This window comes from Hippopotamus amphibius, chromosome 7 (assembly GCF_030028045.1).
Source record: "Hippopotamus amphibius kiboko isolate mHipAmp2 chromosome 7, mHipAmp2.hap2, whole genome shotgun sequence".
In the NCBI taxonomy this organism is placed as follows: domain Eukaryota; kingdom Metazoa; phylum Chordata; class Mammalia; order Artiodactyla; family Hippopotamidae; genus Hippopotamus; species Hippopotamus amphibius.
In genome coordinates, this window is record NC_080192.1 from 18068688 (window position 1) to 18086911 (window position 18224).

Consider the following 18224-nt stretch of genomic DNA (forward strand, 5'->3'; position numbering starts at 1 on the left):
GGAGTCTACAATAAGTCCCCAATTCTCAAGAAAGCTACCTTCAATCTTTGAAACTTTAAGAATGGAAGTTACCACCTAGGAAGAGAGTGTAGAAAGGGAAGAGAAGAGTGAGGCGGGATAGCATGCTGAAGAAGCCAACTTTTAAGACGTAAAGATAGAAGGAGACGCTCTTGAACGAGATGGGAAATGAATAGCCAGAGAAGTCAAAAGGGAACTGGGTGAGGGCGAAGTCAAAGAAGCCGCAGGCAAAGGGGCTTTCACAGAGCGGAAGTGGTTATCAAAGCCAAGAGCCATACAGAGGTCAGATAAGAAAAAGAAGAAGAAACAGCATCTGCTGGATTTGCAAACTAAGAGGTTATTAATGGCCTAGATTAAAATACTCAGTGGAGTGGGAGGAGGGAAGCCACAAAAGATCGAAGAATGAATAACAAGTGAGGAAGCACAGATAACATGTGCAGTCTACTTTTACAGAGACTTGCCCCTGAAAGGAAAGAAAAAACAGTGGCTGGAGGGGAGAAATGGCTGGGTACAGAGCAAGCTGTTCTTCTTTTCCAGGGATGGGACTTGAACATAATTGTGGGCCCAGGAGAAGGATCCAGTTGAAAAGCTAAGACTGAGAAAGCAATTGAGATGTCTCAGTCCATTTAGGCTGCTATAACACAATACTACAGGCTGGGTGGTTTATAAACAACCGAAATTTATTTCTCACAGTTCTGGAGGCTGGAAGTCCAAGATCAGGGTGCCAGCATGGTCAGATTCTGATGAAAACCCTCTTGTAGGTTTCAGACTGTTGACTTCTCACTGTATTCTTACCTGGTGAAAGGGATGGGGGAGCTCTCTGGGGTCTCTTATAAGGACGTTAATCCCATTCATGAGAGCTCCACTCTCATGACCTAAGCACCAAAATAACAGAGGCCCCACCTCCTAACACCATCACCTTGGGGGTGAGGATTTCAACATATGAATTTGGAGGGGGACACAAATATTTAAATTATAGCAAAAGAATATGTCATTCAGAAATGCTTTCTGTTACAAGCAGCAGAAAACCTAACACCGTGTGGCTAAGTGATAAGGCACTTAATTATCTTGCACAAGAAATCTGGAGTAGGTAGGTCTAAGGTTAGTTCAGCAGTTCAATGGTGTTATGGTTCCAGGTAGCAGCTCTGAATTTCTTGTGACCTTTCCTTTGTGGTCAAAAGAAGGTTATTGTAGATTTGAACATTGTGTCCCCCACGCAACCATGCCCAAAAGCATGAAGCAGGAGGACAGCCAGGATGGGGAACTAGTACTCTCCTTTTACGGGGAGGGAAAGCATCTTGCCCAAAAGCCACACAGCACACTTGCCCTTAGGTTTCACTGGCCAGAAGTGGGGCATTTGGTATATTAAGATTACGTTAGCTGTACTGACAGAAATAGGCTTTAAAAGTTTATGTTTCTCCCATGTAAGTGAACTATGGGAATGGCAGTCCAAAGCCAACATGGCAGCTCTATTACATCTTCAGGAATTTGTAGGCTTTGTGGATTGGAGTCTGTGGATTGGAATTCCTCTTTCCAACTCATGATCTAAGATGGCTGCTCCAGCTCTAGCTATTGCATCTACACTCCAGCCAGCAGGAAAGAGTAGGGGAAAGGAATGTACCTCTCTCCAGAACACATTCTGGAATTATATGTATTATTTCTGCTTACATCCCATATGCCAGTATTTAGTCACAAGGGCACAGCTAGTTGAAAGAAGTTTGGGAAATGTAGTTTTTATTTAGAATGGCCAAGTGCCTAGGTGATAGTCAAGGTTCCATTACAGAGAAAGAAGAGAAGAGCAGAGTGGGGGTCTTCTTGCAGGAGGGTAGCTATAGGAGTCTAGGAAAGTGTTTTTGTTTGTTTGTTTTTAGCTTCAGTACTAGGGTTGAATATATTATATTTCTATATCATGGATTATATAAATGTTTATATTCTATAAAAATGTAATAGAAGACAGAAAGCTATGTTGGACAATGCTGCTCTAGCCTTTTGAAGTTATGTCAGAGAAGACGCCTTCACCTGTCACCACTGTCTCTCCTTCACTCCCATTCCCCCATATCAAACACCATCGTTTACCTGGAGTCTCAGTATAGCATAGGGGTTAAGATCATGGGATTTAGAATTCAGTAGGCATAGCTGTTTACTAGCTACATGGTCTTGGTCAAATTATTTATTTTTTTTGAGCTTCAGATGCTTTGTCTATAAAATGGGGATGATAATAGCATCTATTTCTTAAGGTTATTTTGAAGCTCAAATGAGATAATATATGCAAAGTACAGGCTGTCCTTGCTTTGCATGAGAGTGCAGTTCTGTGAAAATGACCATGCAAGTTGAAACCCTGCAAAGCGACCTTAATTCTCAATGGGAAGAATTACAATTGTCTGTTCATGATCTTTAAATTTTTTTTTCAAAATATTTAAAGTTCTTTCACTGTTGGTTTTAAATGTCTAGAGAAATCAAAAAATAGTAGACTTTATTTATTTGTTCTACTATAATTTAAAACATTGGACATATTGAAGATGAAAATTAAATGTTTAGGGTTGGTTTTGGTTTTGGTATAAAACTTACCAAGAGTAGCAGAGCAGTGCTTACCTTCTTGCCATATAACTTACAGTAAGGAGTGAGCATCTTTTCTGTGCCTTGCAAAATGGTCATACTCTCTTGTAAGTTTGGATCAGCTTCCCATATTTCATCCTTTGCACTTTTTTTAATTTAATTAGTTAATTAATTTACTTATTGGCTGAGTTGGGTCTTCGTTACTGTGCACGGGCTTTCTCTAGTTGCAGTGAGCGGGGGCTACTCTTCGTTGTGGTGTGTGGGCTTCTCATTGCGGTGGCTTCTCTTGTTGTGGAGCATGGGCTCTAGGAGCATGGGCTCTAGGAGCACGGGCTCAAGGCACATGGGCTTCAGTAGTTGCGGCACATGGGCTCAGTAGTTGTGGCTTGCGGGCTCTAGAGCACAGGCTCAGTAGTTGTGGCACACAGGCTTAGTTGCTCTGTGGCATGTGGGATCTTCCCGGATCAGAGCTCGAACCTGTGTCCCCTGCATTGGCCGGCAGATTCTTAACCACTGCACCACCAGGGAAGTCCTGCTTTGCACTTTCAACATCATAAAATACCTTTGAGAGTTCCTCTAGTGTGAATTTTGTGCGCATGGCATTTCCTCTAGTACATCTCCATCCTTCTCATCACAACCACTTTCCTTATTTATGTTCATAAAATCACCTTTACTAGGTTTTTCTGGCTGCATAGCTAGGGTTGAATAGCTATCATATCATCCCACAGCTAACTAATTTCTTCTCTACCTCCATTTACCTTTGATTTGAATGTCATTCCCACTATTATCAATTTTTGTTTCTTTGCTAATTTTTCTCTTTGTTGGCCAATTCTGTTACCCATCTTTGTAGATGTCACATGGCTTTATCACTGGGGATTAAGGAAACACCACAACTACATGCTATGCTGTATGTACATAAATGGAATAACAGATATCCAGTGACCAATCACTGACACACTGTCAAAGAAGTGACATAATTGGTCACTGGTCGTGTTGTGGGTCTGTTATCAGCATAGTAATTTTGTTCTAAAAAGCTAGCAGCAAAGTTTGTAATTATCCAGTCACTCACAGTCGGTATACTGTGGTAACACATTTGAACTGTGTTATAATTGAACAGTTCTGGTGACTGAAATTTGTGCTGATGCCACGCAGAGCAAGGACAGTGCTGCACTTATGCAATGCCTGGCATGCGGTTAGCATTTAGTAAGTAATAGATTGTTTAACTTCTATCATTTTCATTATATTACTACCATTTCTACTCCTGAGCTACAGGCCACAGAGGAGTCAGCCCGAGAGGGAGGGGCTGGTACTGGGAGGTGGCAGACAGTGCAGTGTTTTCAGCCAAAAGTGTAAAATTGCCATGTTTAAGGGATGCCTTAATCTCAGTTGAGGACTCAGGCCAAGGGCTTATTGGCAGTAGTCTGAAAAGGGGTTTTGAGGAGTGCCAGCAGGTAGGCAGAGCTCAACAGCAGAGAGCCTAGGCAGGCGTGGTTCCAGAGGAAGCAGATGGTGTCTGAGAGGTCTGCTCCCAGATTGCAGGGCTCCAGCCACGGCTCGAGCTGCAGCCAAGGCATGGAGAGGCAGGCCAGAGCAAGGCAGGACTCCAGGCCAGGTAGAGCCTACACCAATTACCAGAGCAGGGAATCGGCACAAAGGCCAAGGAGGAAAAGCAGTCATCTCATGTGGGAGAGAGGGACCCCATGTGCAAAGAGTCAGGTGCAGGAGCAATTGCTGCAGCTCAGGGGGTAGCAAGGAAGAGCCAGAACAGCTGAGCTCTGGACAAGGAGATGACCCATCACTGAGCCCCATCAGCCACAGAGAGGGAATTGAGGCTCCTGTAGTTTTCTTGTCTCGTGTGGCTGATCTTGGAGCCCAGCCCTGGGAGACCCAGGCAGTGAATAGAGGCTTGTCAGCTTGACCCAACACAGTGGTTCACAGCTGCTACACAATGCTGCTTCCTTTCCTTCCAGTCACATTTATCAGCCTTAATCGATTTTATCTTACCTACTTAGCTACAAAGTAATATGCTCAGCCAAGGCAGGCCCATTGGGTAAGAAATGATGAACATTTGGCTTTTAACCAATAAGAAATAAACATGGAATGATGATGACTCAGATATCCATTGTCTTGACTAATGATACACAAATCAAAAATGCATATAGATCACACAGGACTATGCTTCAGATAACTGAAACCTGACCACAGTGACTTAACCACATCCAGGTTTATTTTCCTCACATGGTTAGGTGCTCCCTAAGTAGTCAGCTCAGGCTGCTGTGGTGGCTCCTGGTGGCGTCAGGACTGTGTCTCCTCTAATGCTGTCACATTGCCATCCTTAATTAACACGTGTGGGGCCGCTAAGTCACCCAACGCCAGGGCACAGATATTTTCCATTTGCTTATACAGATCTAGTCTCTACTGTTCTTTAACTTGTTCAGTGCCCTGAGGTTGACCTAAAGGTATTACATCACCTGAGCTCTCCAGGTTTCTGACTTCCAGTTGGGTTTGGCCAATGGGAGGTGCCACCAAGAGCAGATTGTAAGGTTGGGGTAATGAACCTCCTAGCCCCTTCTGTGGGGGTGAACAGAGGCTGTTCCTCTTGGGCAGCCCTTCCCTGCAGCTGCTTTCTCCCACTCTTGGTACCACTCCCGTCCCTTGCCCTCAGGACTGAAGGCTACGTGCATTGCTCACCCCAGGCTACAGCATCAACTCTTAACCATGTTTCCCTAACACTGACTGCACCTTTTCAAATATTGCCTGTTTTCAAAGTCTCCATCATTTGCCCATTAGAATGAGCCATCTGTGTCCTGCCAGGACCCTGACTGATTCGCCACGGAGGTCCTGTGCACACAGGGTGGGCCTTTCACCCACAGGGCTGTGGGATGGCTGCTTCGCCTCCAGGCACCAAAATTGGATTTCAGACAGGAGGAGAGGGCAAAAGGCAGCAAACAGCTCTTTGCCAGGAAATCAATAGCTTTCTAGGAAGTCACAGACAGCCAACTTCTGCTCACATGCCGCTCTAGCTGCAGGACCTCTAAGGAGGTGAGTATTTTTAACTGGACAATTGCCGCCTCGGACGAAAGAGTGTTTCTATTTAAGGGAAAAAGTAGAGAGGTTATTAAGTAGTACCAGGCTGCCAGTGTTGGAAACAGCATATAACTCATTTGGACTTTTTTTAAAAAGTTGCCAATTCTTGTTACAGTTTCTTTCTCTTGTTTTTACCTTGGGCTATCTTCATGCAACAACACTAATAGTAACTTCCATGTATTGAGCCCTTACTGAGTGCTTTAAGTGCATGATGTCTTCTAACCCTCACAAGACGCTTCCTCACCTTATAGATGAGAAAATTGGAGGTGAGATTTTTAGGAATGTGTAAGTATAACATCTGAGCTAACACCAAGGTCTGTCTGTCTCCAGAGCCGAGACTGGTAGCCATAGCACTTATCAGGGGGCCCCTTATATCCTGCATCTCTTTCTATTTTCATTTCTTCCCCAGGGGAGAATCTGTGCATCCATTGTGGAAATATAGGTCACAGACAGTAAACCTCTTGCAGCTCAGAATGTGGCCCAGCAGAAATAAAGGAGAATCTGGAGTTAGAGGCAGTAGGGAAGGGTCAGGGAGAAAGTGTGCAAAGAACAATGACAGAGAGGTTTGGGTCCATATGGAAGTTAATATGAATAGCAAGCAGGGTCTATGAAAACTACGTAATTATTATTTCAGTTCTGAGTCCCCTTCTGGGTGCTTTGGTTGTCCTACTCTCTGAACCTCCTTATTCACCACCTCTTACACTGGGTCAGGCATTCTGCTAAGTGTATGAGAGGTGGGAAGGAGGAGAAAATCCAGCCTTTGGAGGAAACTGGACTGAGCAGGAGTCAGCTTGGAGTGCTTTCCACCAAAGTGCCTTGGGACACGTCCGAGGGATTGCCTTGCTGCTCCTGATAGCACATAGTTCTGGAAGGGCAGTGGCAAGCGCTGAGCCAGGAAACGTTGAGTTATGGGTACAGTGAGGACTGGAGCAGGAGTACTTAGCCCACAGTACCCTGTGCTACTACCACCCAATATTCTGACTTCCTGCAGGTGATCGATGTATATAATATGTCTTTGCCACAACCAAAGATAAATATCTTACAACCGTGCCTGTTAGCTAAAATATTGTCAAGTTGTGGTTTAAAACAGCTTCCTGGAAGTAAAGAGAGAAGAGGAATGGCATAAAGTCGAGTCTGCTCCAAAGAAAGATGACACACTTGCTGGATGGTGTGAAGGCTCTAGGATGGGGTATACAAGGGAATGCTACCAGGGCTACCAGTCATTCTATACAGTGACTCGATGCTGAAGGTTAACCTTTTTTTTGTTTGTTTTAATTTTTGACCATGCCACGTGGTTTGTGGGATCTTGGTTCTCTGACCAGGGATCAAACCTGGGCCCTCGGGTTTGAAAGTGCTGAGTCCTAACCAGCGGACCACCAGTGAATTCCCTTGAAGGATGACCAAGTGGAGAAATAACTGTGAATACAATTTAACCCCAGAGTTGCAGCCCAAAATTCCAGTATTTGAAACACTCCTCAAGTAACAAACAGTTGTGAAGCACTGAACAAGACTTCCAGTCCTGGCTTCATCACTAACTTGCTTTGGGAACTTGGATTTTATCTTGCTCAGAGCCTCAGTTTGCTAATCTGTAAACTGGGGCAAGAAACATCTCAACTTACTTAACAGGAATGTTATGCGAGTAAAATAAAATAGATGTGAAAATGCTTTGTCAGTTTTCAACGTTCTATACAAATGGAAGCTGGTCTGCATACTCCCACTCTCCAAGTTCAACTCTGAAGACCCCCCCACTACATCCTTCCGAGCCGCACTGTTCATTACAGTAGCCACTAGCCACACTGGCTATGAGAACTTAAAAAAATGTAACTAGTGGGACTTCCCTGGTGATCCAGTGGCTAAGACTCTGTGTTTCCAATGCAAGAGGCCCTGGTTCGATCCCTGGTCAGGTAACTAGATTCCCACATGGTGCAACTAAGAGTTCACATGCCTCAACTAAAGATCCTGCATACCACAACTAAAGACCCCACATGCTGCAACTAAAGATCCCACAAGCTGCAACGAAGATTCCATGTGCCTCAACTAAGACCCGGCGCAGCCAAATAAATAAATAAATGGCTTTAAAAAAAAATGTGACTAATGCCACTGAGGAACTGAATTTTAAATTTTACTTAGTTTTAATCAATTTAAATTGAAAAACTGATTTACAATTCAGTTATTAGAAAATTTTGAAGTATGTTTGGAGCATCCTGAGTATGTGAATCTATTTTTTTAAACTGTAAATTTTAGGAAATCTAGATACACATCAGTTGTTTCTAATGAAATTTAGTGTTGGAATTGAGGTGTGTTGCAAGTGTACAATACACACCAGATTTTAAAGGTTTCATACAAAACAAAAAGTGTAAATTGTCTGGTGAATAAGTTTTATACCAATTACATGCTGAAATAATATTTTTGAATATATTATGTTAAATAAAATTTATCATTAAAATTAATTTTACTTCTTTGTACTTTTCGTAAAGGAACTACTAGAAAAATTTCAGTGATAATGTGGTTTGCATTATATTTCTATTGGGCCACACCACTTTAGAAGGAGGCAGTGAGCGGAGGCAAACTCATTTCCTTATAGGAACTAGGGAGAGAGGCCATTGCTGAATAAATTCCATGATCCCAGGCAAAGTGCTGGCACCATTTCCTGGGTTTCTGAGAATCGATGGCAGGGACACAGAACAGCACAGAGCTGGGTGGGGTTGACTCGCTGCCTGATTCCTTTTCATGTTCAGGCACAAAACACACCATCTTGAAACTTCTGTCACTATCATTGCTTTGTAGAAGGAGACCACAATTGCTGTCTGGGCTTTGATTTGGGGATGACAGCATTTTAATAACTAGGGGACTTCAGGAGAAGCTGGAGGCTGTGAAAGATATTCTTAAAATCAGTATGAACTTAATTTTTTCACTTCTGCCCTCTAAAAGTTTACCTTAGACCCAATGTGTGGTGGAAATTCACCCTCCAAGCATCTGCTTTTCTCTGGTTTTGAATCTTTTCCTCCAGAGCAGCCTTGTTTTCGAAATGATTTGCGGGCTGCTGGAGGAGGCTGTGAGAGGAAGTCTGACCCATCGAAGCCAGCCTGCCAAGCACATCTGGAAGTGGTTTCAGGGGCTGCCTCACTCAGCCAGCACAGCGCCTGGATTCCCAGCTGCTTGGAGCAGGGGTGGAAGAAACCTGAGCTGCTCCAGAGTCGACACAAGCAAGGGGGGTGCAGTAGGGGAGGAAGACTGTGTTGGAAACGCAATATTGGCCTTGAGGCTCTCCAGCCCTTTGGGATTTCCAGTGGGATTGTAGAAGCAGCCGAAGCAGCGTGAAGGGCAGCATCTTGGGGCCGACCACGATTTGAACGCTCTGCCCTGCAGTTCTTCTGGACGGAGGAGCCCAAAGCCCTGCCCTCACCGCTCACCAGGTAAACAGAAATTTACAACAGGGTGACAGCCTTTCTATTTCACCCTGGCCCCCTGGCAGCTCTCCTTTATTTTGCTCTAGATACAAGAAAGTAAATCAGAGGTGGACTGTGCCAAACAGACTGCCCTCAGCTGATGTTTGTAGCATGCCAATGGAATCTTCTGCTGCTGCTGCTGCTTTTTTCTTTTTTTTTTTTTGTCATTGCCGCAAATTAAAAATACTCATTGTGCAAGTTTTTCACATCCTGGATTGCTTTTCCAGACCTGGGTTTATCTCCGCCCCCCTACCCCCGAATAGTGTGATTTACTATTTTCATCATATTTTAAGTGTGGAAATCATCGGTTAGCCAGGACTGGATAAATGCTAGCATTTAATGCAGGTATGTTTCTGAGGCATAAAAGATTTAATTGAGCTGTGATTCATGTTTTCGGAATCTGTCCTAGGAAGCTGTTTTGAGAACACCAGTCCCACCAAAAGAACTGGCAGTTGTGTGAAATCTAAATGAGGCTTATTGTAAATACAGTAGTCATAGTGTTCGGGTTGAAAATGCTTTTTAACATTCAAAAAAAGTCTTCTTATGTTTAATAATACATTGGCTAAGCCTGATAAAGCCTGATATATAACTTATGACATAAGTTAAGGGATAGTTAATACAAGAGTAAAAAGAGAGAGAGGAAGAAAATATGATATCCAAACATCTGAATGTGCTGTGGAAAAAAGTCCTCTAGCTGTTTGGCCCTGTGCACCCAAATATCCAGAGTGACATTGCTTTGTTTGTTTTGTCTTTTCCTCTGAATGTTTTGGTGTTGCATTTGTATACAGTATCCTTTGTGTGCTGCCTGATGGAATTCCAGGCCTTCATCTAACTCAGACGTAGAGCAGTGTGGGGCAGTGGTGGGAACGTTGGGCTCTGCGGTCCAACTCACAGAGGTGAGTCTATGCACTGCCACATATAAGTTGTATAAACTTTGACTCTTGGTGACTCTATCTCATCTGTAAAATGGGAATTAAGTGATATCATGTGTCTAAAGAACATAATGCAGAATCTGCAGAGTAGCAGGCTCTCAGGGGAGGTCAGCTTCTCTGGTGGTGGTGATGATAATGATGGGGAGGGTGCAGGTGACCACACATCCTGCACTGGGCTGCAGCCCTGCTCGCAACACATCGTTCTCTCCGATAGTCCAGTCGTCCAAGTTGTCTCTCCAGGGCTCTGCCTCCTTCCTTCTTCTCTTCAGACACCTCTCCTTCTTTTTTCCACTCTGGTTCTCTTTAGTTCTCCTGCCTCTTCCCTTGCTGAGAGAAAGACATGCTTACCAAGCCACAGCCCTCACCCTTTTCATTCCTAGTTCCTATGGAGCATGATTCTAAAGTCTTCTTTTATTTCAGCATCTGCCAAAGAATGTTCTGAAGAAGATAGTCCCATGGGGAAAATACGTTCTGTGAACCATATGCCCCTCTCAGCACTCTCAAGGCACAATGGCATTTTCAAGGTCCTGAGAAGTCCTGCAGAAGAGAAATCTGCTTGTTTGTTTTACACTGTGGTTCCCAGGGGACACCGAGCCATTTGATCACATCACATAGATTAACATAGGTTATCACTCTGCAATATGCTATTCTCTTCTTTTTTCTTTTTTAATTTTTATTTTTTGGCCATGCCACGTGGCATGCAGGATCTTGGTTCCCCAACCAGGGATTAAACCCGCCCCTGCAGTGGAAGCACAGAGTCTTAACCACTGGACTGCCAGGGAAATCCCTGCAATATCCTCTTCTGACCACACCTTGTTTTCATCTTGGTTCCTCTTATGGACATCCTACTTCATACCTCCCCTGGCAAACACCCAAAGGGACATCTTGTTCTTCCTCCTTCGTTAAGGATGGATGATTGATCATGCATGCCATATTGCTATGTAGAAAGTCTGGCCTGAGGTGGGCAGCAGGGATCAGCAAACATTCCCTGTAAAGGGCTAGATAAGTGGCTTTGCAGGCCATATGGTTTCCATCATGACGACTCAGTTCTGCGGAAGTAGTGTGGAAATGGCCATGGAAAAAACATCAAACATAAACATCAAAGAATAAGCCTGGCTATGTCCCCAAAAAACTTTATTTTTAAAAAAAGGTGATGGGCAGGATCTGGCTGTAGTCTATCGACACCTGGTCTAAAGCCATGTTGTGAAAGAATGCCTCAGTCCATCACAGGAGAAAGCGGGATAGGTCCTCCGCAAACTGAAGACTTCCCCGTCCTGTGTATTTTGGTGGATCTAGAGTAAGCCTGTCATGCTCGAGCAAAAAGTAAAAAGGCCAGAGGTGTTTTGTTGGAGGCCAAATCCCTGAGTCCTGGTTTTGTCCTTCTTTCTCTTTTCTTCAAGTGAACCCATGCTCCTGTCCTGTTCATGACTCTGTAGCCTGCCTGGTTTAAGCTGAAGTGCTCTATTAAATGTGCTTTATGCATGTGTGAACTTCAGGGTCAAGTCTTACAGAATTCCGTGAAATCACAGAGCTTCTTGGCTTGTCTGTTAACCTCCCTGAACTTCAGTTTCCTCATCAGTTAACTGGGAAGAATAACCTTATAGGGTTGTTGTGGGAATCGAATTAATTAATATACATATAAAGGTCTTAGAACAATGCCTGGCTCATAGAAATTACTATGTAAGTGTTTCCTGTTATCATTGTAATAAATTATTTAATTTAATCTGCAAAACAATTCCATTTTACAGATTGGGTTTTGTAAATAGCCCAAGATTACACAATAAGAAATGAGGCAGAACGAGGATCCAAAGTCAGCTCTGTCTAATGACAAAGCCCATGATATTTCCACTCAGGTACATGCCCTGCCAGATTTAAGTCCTTCAAAAATACATTTTAGGAGCCCCCTCTTTTATCTTCCTTTTTGATTCCCAGGTCCTTTCCTATTCCTCCTTACCCGAACCCGTGGCAGACATGATTAATCAATCACAGTACTCATCCTTCCTTCCTTCCTTCCTTTATTCCTCCTTCCCTCCCTCACTTCCTGCCTTCCTGCCTTCCTTTCTTTCTTTTTCTTCTTCCTTTCTTCCTTTCTTTCTTCCTCCCTTCCTTCCTTCCTCCCTCCCTCCCTCTCTCTCTCTTTCTCTCTCTTTCTTTCTTTTTTCTTTCTTTCCTTCCTTCCTTCCTTCCTTCCTTCCGTCCGTCCTTCTTTCTTTCTTTCTTTCTTTCTTTCTTTCTTTCTTTCTTTCTTTCTTTCTTTCTTTCTTTCTTTCTTTCCTTCCTTCCTTCCTTCCTTCCTTCCTTCCTTCCTTCCTTCTTTCTTTCTTTTCTTTCTTTCTTTCTTTCCTTTCTTTCTTCCTCCTTCCCTCCCTGCCTCACGGCTTGCCTTCCTGCCTTCCTGCCTTCCTTCCTTTTACTGAATCTGGTAATGGCTTTAGACTCCTTCTCAATTTGTCAACCCTGAAAGCTCCTACCAGCTGATTAGAGTTGGCATGTAAAATAAAACTTATGGGCTCTGATTTTTGGAATACTTTTCTGGAGTCCTTCCCACTTTTGCCTTTTCTTCTAAGGAAGAGTTAATCTGCTTAGTCACTGCCAGGTCTTAAGACATTCTTCCCAGATTTGGCCACAGGCCCAAACTTTTTGGCATCTTGTAGAACAACTCCCCATGCAGCATATTCCAGGACCTGTTTTAAATCTAACAGACACTGCTCTGGTACAGGTCAATTCCCTAAGCTCTCCTTTTCTTCCTAGTTACAGGCCCTAGGACCTCTCTTCTTTGCAGCTGCCACTATCCAGGGACTTGCCTAGGGATTTCCTCTTTCCAACACTGACTTTGAGGTGATACCCCAGCTGCATCTTTCTTGCTGTCCTACGGGCTCTTAATGCTAAAGGTGCGACTATTTATTACTACAGGGAAACCACAACACAGAAGTCACTCAGCCTAGGAAAGCTTACAGAGGTGCAGGGGACATGGTTCTGGGGCTCCTTGTTGTGATGGTAAGAGAAAGGCCAGTAGGAAGACCCGAGCCCTCTGCTTTTATTCCTGGAGTAGGACCATCAACCTGGCTTTCCCCTCCTTCTAACTTTCTTCCTTAATGAGGGTATGCTGACCCCTTTCTTCCTGGGATTGAAGAATAGAACAACGAGAGCGCTTTCTTCCTCTCTCCTGTTTCTTACTCATTCATTCCATACATGTTTATTGAGGTACACAGTTCTGTCCTCAGTCATCTCATGGTCTAGTGGAGGAGACAGGCACACCCATGATGTTAGAACACAGTGTTCTGAGTGCAGAAATAGGGATCGGAATGGAGCTCAGGGGAGCACCCAGGCAGGGTAATCGGGTAAGGCTTCCTGAAAGAGGAGGAGTCTTTAAAGCACAAGTAGCAATTTACTGGGGAAAGAGGAGGGGTAAGGGCATTCCAGGCAGATGGGACCGAATGAACCAAAGTTCAGAGACAAGAAAAGCATACACCTGGGTGTGGAGAATAGTGGAGGGCTGGAGATGAACCTTCAAGCAGTTCAGCTTGAATGGAAGGCATGGCATGGAGGACCTGGGGGAATCTTAAGCTCCAATCTTATCCTTTTGGTTGTGGGTTTCGAGTGAAGGGCTTTAGGGAGGAAAGGGACACTCAGAGTAGTGGGTTGTTTTTTGTTTTTTTGTGGTTTTTAAAATCTTTTTAAATTTTATTTATTTATTTATTTATTGGCTACATTGGGTCTTTGTTGCTGTCCGTGGACTTTCTCTAGTTGTGGTGAGTGAGGTCTACTCTTTGTTGTGGTGCACAGGCTTCTCATTGCAGTGGCTTCTCTTGTTGTGGCTCGTGGGCTCTAGGCATGCAGGCTTCAGTAGTTGTGGTGCACGGGCTTAGTTGCTTCGTGGCATGTGGGATCTTCCTGGACCAGGGATCGAACCCGTGTGCCCTGCATTGGCAGGCAGATTCTTAACCACTGCGCCACCAGGGAAGTCCCTGTGTTTTGTGTTTTTGATTGAAGTATAATTGATTTACAGTGTTATATTAGTTTCTGGGCATATGGCAGTGAACAAAGCAGGCAAAATGCCCTGGCTTCAAGGAGCTTATGGCCTATCATTGGGAGGGCAGATGATAAACCAGTGATGAAATGGGCACTATGTTGGATGGTGGTCACTGCTGAGGAGAAGTGATGTATGTGTTGCTGGGATTAGGGGGTTTTGCCCGAGTCTGAGGGACATGAAGGTGTGAGCCAGTGGATATCTGGGAGGAGTGTTCCAGGTGAAGGGAACAGCATTCCTGGTGGAGGGAACAATGAGTGTAAAAGGCTCTGAGGCAGGAGAGTGTCTGGCAAGGAGCCCAGTGTGATCGGGTAAGATCTTGTAGGACACTGTACAGCCTGTGGCTTTCATGCTGAGAGAAATAGGGAGGGCTTGGAGAACTTTGAACAGAAAACAGAATTTTGAACAGAAATAATCAACTGAAAGGAGACAAAGGCAGAATCATCCAGTCAAAAGATGATGGTGATCAGGCCAGGGTGAAGGCCATGCTGGTGGTGAAGATCCTAGATGCATTTTGAAGCTGGAACTGACAGGATTTGTTGTCAGTCCCTCTGTGGAGAATGAGAAACAAAGAAGAGTCAAGGATAACACCAAGTTTATTTTTGCCAGAGTAGTTAGGAAAATGGAGTTGCCATTATGAAGTTGGGAAGATAACGGCAGGTACGTGTTTTGGGGAAATATTAGGAGCTCAGATTTGGACATGAGGACACCTTCAAGTGGAGACGCCCAGTGAACACTTGGCTTTAAGAGTCTGGAGTCATGTGACAGGTCTGGGCTAGGGACCGTAATTTGGGAGTTGTCAGCATATAAATGGTATTTCAAGCCAGGAGACAGGATAAGACCTCCTAAGGAGAGAGTTTAGAGAGAGAAGAAATCGAGAACTGAGTCCTGAGGTGTTCTACCATTTAGAGGTTCCAGAGATGGGGAATCGCCGAAGAGACTGAGAATGGGCGGCCACAAAGGTGGTGTGAAAGCAGGCGAGTGTGGAGTCCCATAGGCTACGCACGGGGAGTATGTAGAGGAGGAGAGGGCAGGCAGGTGGTCTGCATGTCCGTGCACACGGGCCTCACCCGCACAGGAATGAGTCCTGTGCTGCATTTCCTCACAGGCAGGAACCACGTTAACTCAGAAGATGCGCTCTGCCCTCCCAGGCTCTGTCCCAGACACTCCAGTTTCTCTTGGCCCCAGGTCTCTGCTTCTTATTCTATGTCTTCTTAAGATGTCCCGCAGCCATTCCCTCCTGCTCTCGTCCCTGGCTTCTATCCCTTTACAACTCTGAACCCTCTGCCAAATCCACCATTAGCTCCTCTCTAGAAGCTGCAATCATCGCTTGTGCACCTACTTAATCTATGAGAATGCTTTTAACTGCAGGCATTGGAAACACCAGTTTACAGCAGCTTAAATAGAACATACCACCATCAGAGATGAGATGAAATTGCGAAGAGGGAGAGAAGGATGCCAATCAGGCATACTGAACCTTTATACAATTTCACATGTTTTTTAAAAGTAAATGAAACAAGGAATTCCCTGGCGGTCCAGTGGTTAGGACTGCGCACTTCCACTGAAAGGAGCCTGGATTCTATCCCTGGTCAGGGAACTAAGATCCTGCATGCCATGAGGGAGGACCAAAAAGTAAGTGAAACAGGCTTTCTCTTGGAAGTACACGTTTCTCAGGGACTCCTCTCTGCCTTGTATTCTAAAAGTGCCTTAGAAGGTTTCCTATGAGAATCTGCTTCAGAAGTTTCCTTCATTGGCACACCACTGCTGTGCTTGCAATTAGATGTGCATATCAGTTTCCCGAAGCCTCTTATTCTATCTTAAAGAGATTTTAGAGTTGGCAACATGCCGGACAGGGGAAAGATGAGCCCCCTTCTCAGATGAGTCAGCACTTACTCTTTGGCTTGAGCTCAGTAGTTAGAATAACCCAGTCCTTCAAGGGATAGCAGACCAACTCTGCCTGGGAGCTGTGAAGTTTCATCAGCACACAGTGACGTCTGTTACCTGGAGCCCACCTCCCCTGCCTTTAGGGTAGCCAAAAAGCCCTTCACGAGTTTCAGAACCTTGTGATTAAAGAGTATTGGCTTTGAAGTCAGAGGGCCCCTAGTTTCAAATCCCTGTTCCACCATTTACCAGCTGTGTGATTTTGAGCAAGTTACCTGACCCTCTCTGAAGCACAATTTCCTCATTTGAAAAATGGAATTAGTAATATATCCATCTGTTCTGGCCACAGGGAATGTATTTGTAAGAATTCTTGTTTGCAAGAAATTGAACCTCATTTCAAAGAAGTTTAAGGAAAAGAGGGGAATTGATTGGCTTGGCTGACTGGGATATCCAGGAAGGAGCTGGCCTCAGGGATTCGGAGCCCAGAGCCTTCTGGTCTCCCCCCATTCTCTCCTGTGGTACTAGATGGTCTTTGGAAGGGGACAGACATGTGACCAAAGACCATTCTAGGCTGACATCACCTCAAAAAGTTAGCTGAAAACATATCATCCAGAATAGGAAGTGAATAAAAGGCCCCTGGAACCAATCTCAGAAGATCTGTAAGTAACGTGCTTTTTTGACTCTATTCTTTCCCAAGTGCAAAAGGGGAAAAGAAGGACTGCTGTAAATGCACCCAGAGCTCCTGGGTGTACAGCCTACATCCCAGGTAATTGAAAGGCACATTGTAGCCGGCTGTTTACAGTGAATTAAAGGCTTGAATCAAATCCCCATTGAAGAGTTTCCCTAGGGCACTGCCAACAAGTTCTCACAACACTTTGGTTCATAAAGAAACCCTGGGGTACTAAGCTATCTGCCTTTTCTGATGGCATCCCGCAGGCTGTCTCTGTCATGTTGCTGACTTCTAAAGGTTATTATTCCCTGTTTGCTGACTGCTGCCTCTAGTCAGATGTCAAGTTCAGAAGTTCCTTTGAAGAACTGTAATGAAGAAGCATCAATTTAAGTTTAAAATAAACTGTGAGTTTTCAAGATAAATTGTTATTTATGGCAAATTAGCTTTTTTTTTTTTTAAGATAAAGGAAGTGAGTTTCCAGCTCCTGGAAGATGCCACCAAAAACTGAATGAATATGTGACAAAATTAATTTTGGATTTCCAAACTAAAATGAATTTTATAATCTAAAATTCTCTTCTAATGGTTAAGCTTCATATTTTTCATCAAACTCATCCTGCTATCCGCTGCTTCTCTTAATGCCCATTGCTGCTTCTAATGAATATATAAGGTATTATGAAAGGCATATAAATAAATTATGAACTGGGACAACCAGGAAGCAGAGTTATAACAGGCATATTTTGAGAACAGAGAGTCTGTTAGCTCTCTTAGATTTTCAGAGCACAAACAAAATACTCCAGAATATTGTGAAAAGATAGGATTTGGATTTGGGGAAATGTTTGGTTGAAACTTTTTCATAATATATCAGACCTTTTCTTGTCTCCTTAAGCCTGGTGCTACTTTGAGAACATTGTTGAATCTTTATTTGATGACATAACTTACTTTTCAGCCACTGATTGCTATCCATAGCTATAATTCTTGTAGAAAGTGTAGGAGAGAATCGGAAACCTTCTTTGGGACACACATCATCCTCTAGATTCAAACTCCTTGGCAAATCTGAAGTCTCCCTTTGGATACCTTGAAATTGGAATGAAACATTAAAGAAAAAAAAAATCAATTCAATGGAAAGGACAATCTTCTCAACAAATGGTTCTAGAACAACTGGGTATTTCTATGCTAAAAATTGAACTTTAGCCTATACCTCATGCCAGATAAAAAAATTAACTCAAAATGGATGTGTAAAATATAAAACTACAAAACTGTCAGAAGAAAACATAGGAGAGACTCATCATGACCTTGGGTTAGGCAAAAATTCTTAGATATGACACTGAAAGCATGATCTGTAAAAGAAAAAAATTGATGAATTTGACATCATCAAATTAAAAACTTTTGCTCTGCAACATTCATTGTTAAAAGAATGAAAAGACAAGCCACCTACTGGGGGAAAGTGTTTGCAAATCACATATCTAACACAAGGCCTCTATCCAGAGTATGTAACGAACTCTCAAAACTCAAAAATGAGAAAGCAATGATCCAATTAAAAAATTGGCGGGACTTCCCTGGGGGCGCGGTGGTTAAGAATCCACCTGCTAATGCAGGGGACA

The 18224-nt window shown here is 43.7% G+C and overlaps 1 protein-coding gene across 9 annotated transcripts in view; it reads left to right on the top strand.

Moving 5' to 3' along the window:
• Positions 1-18224, top strand: part of GLT8D2 (glycosyltransferase 8 domain containing 2) — a 48277-nt gene that overhangs the window by 2392 nt on the left and 27661 nt on the right. For 3 of the 9 annotated variants that reach the window (XM_057741134.1, XM_057741138.1, XM_057741141.1), the window contains exons 3-4: positions 8672-9077; positions 9899-10006. The exons of 2 other annotated variants lie outside the window; for them this stretch is intronic. The gene's annotated coding sequence lies outside the window, so the exon portion shown is untranslated. Of the gene's footprint in view, positions 1-8442; positions 9078-9898; positions 10007-18224 lie in introns of those variants that run through there. 4 more of the 9 variants (XM_057741135.1, XM_057741133.1, XM_057741136.1 and 1 more) reach the window with 3 other exon arrangements.